Source organism: Taudactylus pleione, unplaced genomic scaffold (genome assembly GCF_031769625.1).
Source record: "Taudactylus pleione unplaced genomic scaffold, aTauple2 ptg000473l, whole genome shotgun sequence".
Taxonomy (NCBI): Eukaryota; Metazoa; Chordata; class Amphibia; order Anura; family Myobatrachidae; genus Taudactylus; species Taudactylus pleione.
The window spans coordinates 5419179-5431245 of NW_028284875.1; the positions used below are offsets into that span (position 1 = coordinate 5419179).

The following is a 12067-nucleotide window of genomic DNA, read 5'->3' on the forward strand; positions in this document are numbered from 1 at the left end:
ATGAATAAACCAAGTTAATTTACTTAGTCAACTCGATGCTAAAATCACTCAACTAAAAATAATGCACTTTGACCATGTGCTCCTGTGGCGCAATCGGTCTGTGCACAGAACTTAAAAGACAGTATCTGTTGAGCAATGCTGAGGTTGTGAGTTCAAGCCTCACCTGGAGCAAATGTAATTTTTTTTCTAATGTCATCAGTTAATGATTATCATCTGCTTCCTGAACATCCTGATATGAAGGCAGAAAAAAAACACAAACATGACTGTTTTTAAGTACCAGTACACACAGCTGCTTTGGTTCATATGCAGTGTAAACATTACTTTAGTTAGTCAACAAAATGGAATGCAAAAGACTACCTCTTTATTGGTAAAAGAGTTGCATCAATCTGTTTTGCTACAATGTAACATGAGGGTCCACACTATTAGGTCTGGATAGTACAATCACATTTCATGCTGGGATTTGTAAAGCAAAGAACACAAATAAACGGCTTTCCTATATCGCAACAATTAATGATTATACTAATGAAAAATTCAGTTTCACTCAAAGATGTTACTAAGCCCCAGTGGCCTAATGGATAAGGCACTGGCCTCCTAAGCCAGGGGTTGTGGGTTCAAGTCCCATCTGGGGCTTTATTTCTTTAAAATAATTTTGGAGATGTTCCTTTCATTCTTGCTTCATACTGCACAAATGGCTCCACCAGAAACTTTTATCTGCTTATCAATCCGGAACTGTTCATCTTGCAAAATTATGGCCCAGTATCTAAAAGCAGACATTTATCCTAATGACATTGTGGATTAGTTTCCTGAAAAGTTTACTATCACCTGGGACAGTGGCTTCAAGTCCCATCTAGGATGCATGTTCCTTTGTTGCTCATTCTCATTCTAGAAGTTATGCTTTTTTTCAATTCAGGTGACTGTCTTAATGGTATTGCAGAAAATCCATATATACCAAAACATACCTATTAAGTTTTAATTGCAATTTAATATCAGAGTGGCTACAAAATAACAATTTCTATTGCAATTGCTGATGGGTTTCTTGAAGTCCTTTCATCCATGTCATCAAAAGGGTAATTTTCTGCTTTTTATATTTCTTTGGACACTGACTTTACTGACAATTTAGGTGCTTCAGACCAAAAAAACAATGTTTACCTTTAAATATAGAGCACAAGTGAGATTTAACTTATTTTTATTTAAAGATACTGCATTTTTTGGTATTATAGTGTATATTTTCCCTATGCAACATTAAAGTTACATATATCTATAGCAAATATTATTTAAGATAAATAAACAGGAATTATTTTACAATTTTGATAATATTGAACTGTACAACAATGGCATGAATTCATTGCAATATACACCTATGGATACATAAAACTGGGCAATAACACAAATGCACAATATAATTGATTACCTTATGATTAGAATATTACTTTTTTTAGGTACTTTATTATTGGGTGCAGTAGTTTAGTGGATTTAAAAAGTAACTAATTTAAAATGAATAAACCAACAAGTTCCTTTGTTGCTCATTCTCATTCTAGAAGTTATGCTTTTTTTCAAGTCAGGTGACTGTCTTAATGGTATTGCAGAAAATCCATATATACCAAAACATACCTATTAAGTTTTAATTGCAATTTAATATCAGAGTGGCTACAAAATAACAATTTCTATTGCAATTGCTGATGGGTTTCTTGAAGTCCTTTCATCCATGTCATCAAAAGGGTAATTTTCTGCTTTTTATATTTCTTTGGACACTGACTTTACTGACAATTTAGGTGCTTCAGACCAAAAAAACAATGTTTACCTTTAAATATAGAGCACAAGTGAGATTTAACTTATTTTTATTTAAAGATACTGCATTTTTTGGTATTATAGTGTATATTTTCCCTATGCAACATTAAAGTTACATATATCTATAGCAAATATTATTTAAGATAAATAAACAGGAATTATTTTACAATTTTGATAATATTGAACTGTACAACAATGGCATGAATTCATTGCAATATACACCTATGGATACATAAAACTGGGCAATAACACAAATGCACAATATAATTGATTACCTTATGATTAGAATATTACTTTTTTTAGGTACTTTATTATTGGGTGCAGTAGTTTAGTGGATTTAAAAAGTAACTAATTTAAAATGAATAAACCAAGTTAATTTACTTAGTCAACTCGATGCTAAAATCACTCAACTAAAAATAATGCACTTTGACCATGTGCTCCTGTGGCGCAATCGGTCTGTGCGCAGAACTTAAAAGACAGTATCTGTTGAGCAATGCTGAGGTTGTGAGTTCAAGCCTCACCTGGAGCAAATGTAATTTTTTTTCTAATGTCATCAGTTAATGATTATCATCTGCTTCCTGAACATCCTGATATGAAGGCAGAAAAAAAACACAAACATGACTGTTTTTAAGTACCAGTACACACAGCTGCTTTGGTTCATATGCAGTGTAAACATTACTTTAGTTAGTCAACAAAATGGAATGCAAAAGACTACCTCTTTATTGGTAAAAGAGTTGCATCAATCTGTTTTGCTGCAATGTAACATGAGGGTCCACACTATTAGGTCTGGATAGTACAATCACATTTCATGCTGGTATTTGTAAAGCAAAGAACACAAATAAACGATTAGTTTCCTGAAAAGTTTACTATCACCTGGGACAGTGGCTTCAAGTCCCATCTAGGATGCATGTTCCTTTGTTGCTCATTCTCATTCTAGAAGTTATGCTTTTTTTCAATTCAGGTGACTGTCTTAATGGTATTGCAGAAAATCCATATATACCAAAACATACCTATTAAGTTTTAATTGCAATTTAATATCAGAGTGGCTACAAAATAACAATTTCTATTGCAATTGCTGATGGGTTTCTTGAAGTCCTTTCATCCATGTCATCAAAAGGGTAATTTTCTGCCTTTTATATTTCTTTGGACACTGACTTTACTGACAATTTAGGTGCTTCAGACCAAAAAAACAATGTTTACCTTTAAATATAGAGCACAAGTGAGATTTAACTTATTTTTATTTAAAGATACTGCATTTTTTGGTATTATAGTGTATATTTTCCCTATTCAACATTAAAGTTACATATATCTATAGCAAATATTATTTAAGATAAATAAACAGGAATTATTTTACAATTTTGATAATATTGTACTGTACAATAATGGCATGAATTCATTGCAATATACACCTATGGATACATAAAACTGGGCAATAACACAAATGCACAATATAATTGATTACCTTATGATTAGAATATTACTTTTATTAGGTACTTTAGTATTGGGTGCAGTAGTTTAGTGGATTTAAAAAGTAACTAATTTAAAATTAATAAACCAAGTTAATTTACTTAGTCAACTCGATGCTAAAATCCCTCAACTAAAAATAAAGTGCTTTGTCCATGTGCTCCTGTGGCGCAATCGGTCTGTGCGCGGTACTTATAAGACAGTATCTGTTGAGCAATCCTGAGGTTGTGAATTCAAGCCTCACCTGAAGCAAATGTAATTTTTTTTCTAATTTCATCAGTTAATGATTATCATCTGCTTCCTGAACATCCTGATATGAAGGCAGAAAAAAAACACAAACATGACTGTTTTTAAGTACCAGTACACACAGCTGCTTTGGTTCATATGCACTGTAAAAATTACTTTAGTTAGTCAACAAAATGGAATGCAAAAGACTACCTCTTTATTGGTAAAAGAGATGCATCAATCTGTTTTGCTGCAATGTAACATGAGGGTCCACACTATTAGGTCTGGATAGTACAATCACATTTCATGCTGGGATTTGTAAAGCAAAGAACACAAATAAATGGCTTTCCTATATTGCAACAATTAATGATTATACTAATGAAAAAATCAGTTTCACTCAAAGATGTTACTAAGCCCCAGTGGCCTAATGGATAAGGTACTGGCCTCCTAAGCCAGGCATTGTGGGTTCAAGTCCCATCTGGGATGATAGGCTTTATTTCATTAAAATAATTTTGGAGATGTTCCTTTCATTCTTGCTTCATACTGCACAAATGGCTCCACCAGAAACTTTTATCTGCTTATCAATCCGGAACTGTTCAGCTTGCAAAATTATGGCCCAGTATCTAAAAGCAGACATTTATCCTAATGACATTGTGGATTAGTTTCCTGAAAAGTTTACTATCACCTGGGACAGTGGCTTCAAGTCCCATCTAGGATGCATGTTCCTTTGTTGCTCATTCTCATTCTAGAAGTTATGCTTTTTTTCAATTCAGGTGACTGTCTTAATGGTATTGCAGAAAATCCATATATACCAAAACATACCTATTAAGTTTTAATTGCAATTTAATATCAGAGTGGCTACAAAATAACAATTTCTATTGCAATTGCTGATGGGTTTCTTGAAGTCCTTTCATCCATGTCATCAAAAGGGTAATTTTCTGCTTTTTATATTTCTTTGGACACTGACTTTACTGACAATTTAGGTGCTTCAGACCAAAAAAACAATGTTTACCTTTAAATATAGAGCACAAGTGAGATTTAACTTATTTTTATTTAAAGATACTGCATTTTTTGGTATTATAGTGTATATTTTCCCTATGCAACATTAAAGTTACATATATCTATAGCAAATATTATTTAAGATAAATAAACAGGAATTATTTTACAATTTTGATAATATTGAACTGTACAACAATGGCATGAATTCATTGCAATTATACACCTATGGATACATAAAACTGGGCAATAACACAAATGCACAATATAATTGATTACCTTATGATTAGAATATTACTTTTATTAGGTACTTTATTATTGGGTGCAGTAGTTTAGTGGATTTAAAAAGTAACTAATTTAAAATGAATAAACCAAGTTAATTTACTTAGTCAACTCGATGCTAAAATCACTCAACTAAAAATAATGCGCTTTGACCATGTGCTCATGTGGCGCAATCGGTCTGTGCGCAGAACTTAAAAGACAGTATCTATTGAGCAATCCTGAGGTTGTGAGTTCAAGCCTCACCTGGAGCAAATGTAATTTTTTTTCTAATGTCATCAGTTAATGATTATCATCTGCTTCCTGAACATCCTGATATGAAGGCAGAAAAAAAACACAAACATGACTGTTTTTAAGTACCAGTACACACAGCTGCTTTGGTTCATATGCAGTGTAAACATTACTTTAGTTAGTCAACAAAATGGAATGCAAAAGACTACCTCTTTATTGGTAAAAGAGTTGCATCAATCTGTTTTGCTACAATGTAACATGAGGGTCCACACTATTAGGTCTGGATAGTACAATCACATTTCATGCTGGGATTTGTAAAACAAAGAACACAAATAAACGGCTTTCCTATATCGCAACAATTAATGATTATACTAATGAAAAATTCAGTTTCACTCAAAGATGTTACTAAGCCCCAGTGGCCTAATGGATAAGGCACTGGCCTCCTAAGCCAGGGATTGTAGGTTCAAGTCCCATCTGGGGTGATAGGCTTTATTTCTTTAAAATAATTTTGGAAATGTTCCTTTCATTCTTGCTTCATACTGCACAAATGGCTCCACCAGAAACTTTTATCTGCTTATCACTCCGGAACTGTTCAGCTTGCAAAATTATGGCCCAGTATCTAAAAGCAGACATTTATCCTAATGACATTGTGGATTAGTTTTCTGAAAAGTTTACTATCACCTGGGACAGTGGCTTCAAGTCCCATCTAGGATGCATGTTCCTTTGTTGCTCATTCACATTCTAGAAGTTATGCTTTTTTTCAATTCAGGTGACTGTCTTAATGGTATTGCAGAAAATCCATATATACCAAAACATACCTATTAAGTTTTAATTGCAATTTAATATCAGAGTGGCTACAAAATAACAATTTCTATTGCAATTGCTGATGGGTTTCTTGAAGTCCTTTCATCCATGTCATCAAAAGGGTAATTTTCTGCCTTTTATATTTCTTTGGACACTGACTTTACTGACAATTTAGGTGCTTCAGACCAAAAAAACAATGTTTACCTTTAAATATAGAGCACAAGTGAGGTTTAACTTATTTTTATTTAAAGATACTGCATTTTTTGGTATTATAGTGTATATTTTCCCTATTCAACATTAAAGTTACATATATCTATAGCAAATATTATTTAAGATAAATAAACAGGAATTATTTTACAATTTTGATAATATTGTACTGTACAATAATGGCATGAATTCATTGCAATATACACCTATGGATACATAAAACTGGGCAATAACACAAATGCACAATATAATTGATTACCTTATGATTAGAATATTACTTTTATTAGGTACTTTAGTATTGGGTGCAGTAGTTTAGTGGATTTAATAAGTAACTAATTTAAAATTAATAAACCAAGTTAATTTACTTAGTCAACTCGATGCTAAAATCCCTCAACTAAAAATAAAGTGCTTTGTCCATGTGCTCCTGTGGCGCAATCGGTCTGTGTGCGGTACTTATAAGACAGTATCTGTTGAGCAATCCTGAGGTTGTGAAATCAAGCCTCACCTGAAGCAAATGTAATTTTTTTTCTAATGTCATCAGTTAATGATTATCATCTGCTTCCTGAACATCCTGATATGAAGGCAGAAAAAAAACACAAACATGACTGTTTTTAAGTACCAGTACACACAGCTGCTTTGGTTCATATGCAGTGTAAACATTACTTTAGTTAGTCAACAAAATGGAATGCAAAAGACTACCTCTTTATTGGTAAAAGAGTTGCATCAATCTGTTTTGCTGCAATGTAACATGAGGGTCCACACTATTAGGTCTGGATAGTACAATCACATTTCATGCTGGTATTTGTAAAGCAAAGAACACAAATAAACGGCTTTCCTATATCGCAACAATTAATGATTATACTAATGAAAAATTCAGTTTCACTCAAAGATGGTACTAAGTCCCAGTGGCCTAATGGATAAGGCACTGGCCTCCTAAGCCAGGGATTGTGGGTTCAAGTCCCATCTGGGGTGATAGGCTTTATTTCTTTAAAATAATTTTGGAAATGTTCCTTTCATTCTTGCTTCATACTGCACAAATGGCTCCACCAGAAACTTTTATCTGCTTATCACTCCGGAACTGTTCAGCTTGCAAAATTATGGCCCAGTATCTAAAAGCAGACGTTTATCCTAATGACATTGTGGATTAGTTTTCTGAAAAGTTTACTATCACCTGGGACAGTGGCTTCAAGTCCCATCTAGGATGCATGTTCCTTTGTTGCTCATTCTCATTCTAGAAGTTATGTTTTTTTTCAATTCAGGTGACTGTCTTAATGGTATTGCAGAAAATCCATATATACCAAAACATACCTATTAAGTTTTAATTGCAATTTAATATCAGAGTGGCTACAAAATAACAATTTCTATTGCAATTGCTGATGGGTTTCTTGAAGTCCTTTCATCCATGTCATCAAAAGGGTAATTTTCTGCCTTTTATATTTCTTTGGACACTGACTTTACTGAAAATTTAGGTGCTTCAGACCAAAAAAACAATGTTTACCTTTAAATATAGAGCACAAGTGAGATTTAACTTATTTTTATTTAAAGATACTGCATTTTTTGGTATTATAGTGTATATTTTCCCTATTCAACATTAAAGTTACATATATCTATAGCAAATATTATTTAAGATAAATAAACAGGAATTATTTTACAATTTTGATAATATTGTACTGTACAATAATGGCATGAATTCATTGCAATATACACCTATGGATACATAAAACTGGGCAATAACACAAATGCACAATATAATTGATTACCTTATGATTAGAATATTACTTTTATTAGGTACTTTAGTATTGGGTGCAGTAGTTTAGTGGATTTAAAAAGTAACTAATTTAAAATGAATAAACCAAGTTAATTTACTTAGTCAACTCGATGCTAAAATCACTCAACTAAAAATAATGCGCTTTGACCATGTGCTCCTGTGGCGCAATCGGTCTGTGCGCAGAACTTAAAAGACAGTATCTGTTGAGCAATGCTGAGGTTGTGAGTTCAAGCCTCACCTGGAGCAAATGTAATTTTTTTTCTAATGTCATCAGTTAATGATTATCATCTGCTTCCTGAACATCCTGATATGAAGGCAGAAAAAAAACACAAACATGACTGTTTTTAAGTACCAGTACACACAGCTGCTTTGGTTCATATGCAGTGTAAACATTACTTTAGTTATTCAACAAAATGGAATGCAAAAGACTACCTCTTTATTGGTAAAAGAGATGCATCAATCTGTTTTGCTGCAATGTAACATGAGGGTCCACACTATTAGGTCTGGATAGTACAATCACATTTCATGCTGGGATTTGTAAAGCAAAGAACACAAATAAATGGCTTTCCTATATTGCAACAATTAATGATTATACTAATGAAAAAATCAGTTTCACTCAAGATGTTACTAAGCCCCAGTGGCCTAATGGATAAGGTACTGGCCTCCTAAGCCAGGCATTGTGGGTTCAAGTCCCATCTGGGATGATAGGCTTTATTTCATTAAAATAATTTTGGAGATGTTCCTTTCATTCTTGCTTCATACTGCACAAATGGCTCCACCAGAAACTTTTATCTGCTTATCAATCCGGAACTGTTCAGCTTGCAAAATTATGGGCCAGTATCTAAAAGCAGACATTTATCCTAATGACATTGTGGATTAGTTTCCTGAAAAGTTTACTATCACCTGGGACAGTGGCTTCAAGTCCCATCTAGGATGCATGTTCCTTTGTTGCTCATTCTCATTCTAGAAGTTATGCTTTTTTTCAATTCAGGTGACTGTCTTAATGGTATTGCAGAAAATCCATATATACCAAAACATACCTATTAAGTTTTAATTGCAATTTAATATCAGAGTGGCTACAAAATAACAATTTCTATTGCAATTGCTGATGGGTTTCTTGAAGTCCTTTCATCCATGTCATCAAAAGGGTAATTTTCTGCTTTTTATATTTCTTTGGACACTGACTTTACTGACAATTTAGGTGCTTCAGACCAAAAAAACAATGTTTACCTTTAAATATAGAGCACAAGTGAGATTTAACTTATTTTTATTTAAAGATACTGCATTTTTTGGTATTATAGTGTATATTTTCCCTATGCAACATTAAAGTTACATATATCTATAGCAAATATTATTTAAGATAAATAAACAGGAATTATTTTACAATTTTGATAATATTGAACTGTACAACAATGGCATGAATTCATTGCAATATACACCTATGGATACATAAAACTGGGCAATAACACAAATGCACAATATAATTGATTACCTTATGATTAGAATATTACTTTTATTAGGTACTTTATTATTGGGTGCAGTAGTTTAGTGGATTTAAAAAGTAACTAATTTAAAATGAATAAACCAAGTTAATTTACTTAGTCAACTCGATGCTAAAATCACTCAACTAAAAATAATGCGCTTTGACCATGTGCTCATGTGGCGCAATCGGTCTGTGCGCAGAACTTAAAAGACAGTATCTATTGAGCAATCCTGAGGTTGTGAGTTCAAGCCTCACCTGGAGCAAATGTAATTTTTTTTCTAATGTCATCAGTTAATGATTATCATCTGCTTCCTGAACATCCTGATATGAAGGCAGAAAAAAAACACAAACATGACTGTTTTTAAGTACCAGTACACACAGCTGCTTTGGTTCATATGCAGTGTAAACATTACTTTAGTTAGTCAACAAAATGGAATGCAAAAGACTACCTCTTTATTGGTAAAAGAGTTGCATCAATCTGTTTTGCTGCAATGTAACATGAGGGTCCACACTATTAGGTCTGGATAGTACAATCACATTTCATGCTGGTATTTGTAAAGCAAAGAACACAAATAAACGGCTTTCCTATATCGCAACAATTAATGATTATACTAATGAAAAATTCAGTTTCACTCAAAGATGGTACTAAGTCCCAGTGGCCTAATGGATAAGGCACTGGCCTCCTAAGCCAGGGATTGTGGGTTCAAGTCCCATCTGGGGTGATAGGCTTTATTTCTTTAAAATAATTTTGGAAATGTTCCTTTCATTCTTGCTTCATACTGCACAAATGGCTCCACCAGAAACTTTTATCTGCTTATCACTCCGGAACTGTTCAGCTTGCAAAATTATGGCCCAGTATCTAAAAGCAGACGTTTATCCTAATGACATTGTGGATTAGTTTTCTGAAAAGTTTACTATCACCTGGGACAGTGGCTTCAAGTCCCATCTAGGATGCATGTTCCTTTGTTGCTCATTCTCATTCTAGAAGTTATGTTTTTTTTCAATTCAGGTGACTGTCTTAATGGTATTGCAGAAAATCCATATATACCAAAACATACCTATTAAGTTTTAATTGCAATTTAATATCAGAGTGGCTACAAAATAACAATTTCTATTGCAATTGCTGATGGGTTTCTTGAAGTCCTTTCATCCATGTCATCAAAAGGGTAATTTTCTGCCTTTTATATTTCTTTGGACACTGACTTTACTGAAAATTTAGGTGCTTCAGACCAAAAAAACAATGTTTACCTTTAAATATAGAGCACAAGTGAGATTTAACTTATTTTTATTTAAAGATACTGCATTTTTTGGTATTATAGTGTATATTTTCCCTATTCAACATTAAAGTTACATATATCTATAGCAAATATTATTTAAGATAAATAAACAGGAATTATTTTACAATTTTGATAATATTGTACTGTACAATAATGGCATGAATTCATTGCAATATACACCTATGGATACATAAAACTGGGCAATAACACAAATGCACAATATAATTGATTACCTTATGATTAGAATATTACTTTTATTAGGTACTTTAGTATTGGGTGCAGTAGTTTAGTGGATTTAAAAAGTAACTAATTTAAAATGAATAAACCAAGTTAATTTACTTAGTCAACTCGATGCTAAAATCACTCAACTAAAAATAATGCGCTTTGACCATGTGCTCCTGTGGCGCAATCGGTCTGTGCGCAGAACTTAAAAGACAGTATCTGTTGAGCAATGCTGAGGTTGTGAGTTCAAGCCTCACCTGGAGCAAATGTAATTTTTTTTCTAATGTCATCAGTTAATGATTATCATCTGCTTCCTGAACATCCTGATATGAAGGCAGAAAAAAAACACAAACATGACTGTTTTTAAGTACCAGTACACACAGCTGCTTTGGTTCATATGCAGTGTAAACATTACTTTAGTTATTCAACAAAATGGAATGCAAAAGACTACCTCTTTATTGGTAAAAGAGATGCATCAATCTGTTTTGCTGCAATGTAACATGAGGGTCCACACTATTAGGTTTGGATAGTACAATCACATTTCATGCTGGGATTTGTAAAGCAAAGAACACAAATAAATGGCTTTCCTATATTGCAACAATTAATGATTATACTAATGAAAAAATCAGTTTCACTCAAGATGTTACTAAGCCCCAGTGGCCTAATGGATAAGGTACTGGCCTCCTAAGCCAGGCATTGTGGGTTCAAGTCCCATCTGGGATGATAGGCTTTATTTCATTAAAATAATTTTGGAGATGTTCCTTTCATTCTTGCTTCATACTGCACAAATGGCTCCACCAGAAACTTTTATCTGCTTATCAATCCGGAACTGTTCAGCTTGCAAAATTATGGCCCAGTATCTAAAAGCAGACATTTATCCTAATGACATTGTGGATTAGTTTCCTGAAAAGTTTACTATCACCTGGGACAGTGGCTTCAAGTCCCATCTAGGATGCATGTTCCTTTGTTGCTCATTCTCATTCTAGAAGTTATGCTTTTTTTCAATTCAGGTGACTGTCTTAATGGTATTGCAGAAAATCCATATATACCAAAACATACCTATTAAGTTTTAATTGCAATTTAATATCAGAGTGGCTACAAAATAACAATTTCTATTGCAATTGCTGATGGGTTTCTTGAAGTCCTTTCATCCATGTCATCAAAAGGGTAATTTTCTGCTTTTTATATTTCTTTGGACACTGACTTTACTGACAATTTAGGTGCTTCAGACCAAAAAAACAATGTTTACCTTTAAATATAGAGCACAAGTGAGATTTAACTTATTTTTATTTAAAGATACTGCATTTTTTGGTATTATAGTGT

At 33.0% G+C, this 12067-nt stretch overlaps 7 non-coding genes across 7 annotated transcripts; all 7 read left to right on the forward strand.

Moving 5' to 3' along the window:
* The first annotated feature begins 557 nt into the window (after positions 1–557).
* On the forward strand, positions 558–630 carry TRNAR-CCU (transfer RNA arginine (anticodon CCU)). The gene has a single exon. It is a non-coding gene; the product is annotated as a tRNA-Arg (tRNA).
* A 3260-nt stretch (positions 631–3890) lies between these two features.
* On the forward strand, positions 3891–3963 carry TRNAR-CCU (transfer RNA arginine (anticodon CCU)). Its single transcript has one exon. It is a non-coding gene; the product is annotated as a tRNA-Arg (tRNA).
* Positions 3964–5392: 1429 nt separating this feature from the next.
* Positions 5393–5465, forward strand: TRNAR-CCU (transfer RNA arginine (anticodon CCU)). The gene has a single exon. It is a non-coding gene; the product is annotated as a tRNA-Arg (tRNA).
* A 1428-nt stretch (positions 5466–6893) lies between these two features.
* Positions 6894–6966, forward strand: TRNAR-CCU (transfer RNA arginine (anticodon CCU)). The gene has a single exon. It is a non-coding gene; the product is annotated as a tRNA-Arg (tRNA).
* A 1427-nt stretch (positions 6967–8393) lies between these two features.
* Positions 8394–8466, forward strand: TRNAR-CCU (transfer RNA arginine (anticodon CCU)). The gene has a single exon. It is a non-coding gene; the product is annotated as a tRNA-Arg (tRNA).
* Positions 8467–9894: 1428 nt separating this feature from the next.
* On the forward strand, positions 9895–9967 carry TRNAR-CCU (transfer RNA arginine (anticodon CCU)). The gene has a single exon. It is a non-coding gene; the product is annotated as a tRNA-Arg (tRNA).
* Positions 9968–11394: 1427 nt separating this feature from the next.
* Positions 11395–11467, forward strand: TRNAR-CCU (transfer RNA arginine (anticodon CCU)). Its single transcript has one exon. It is a non-coding gene; the product is annotated as a tRNA-Arg (tRNA).
* The last annotated feature ends 600 nt before the right edge of the window (positions 11468–12067 follow it).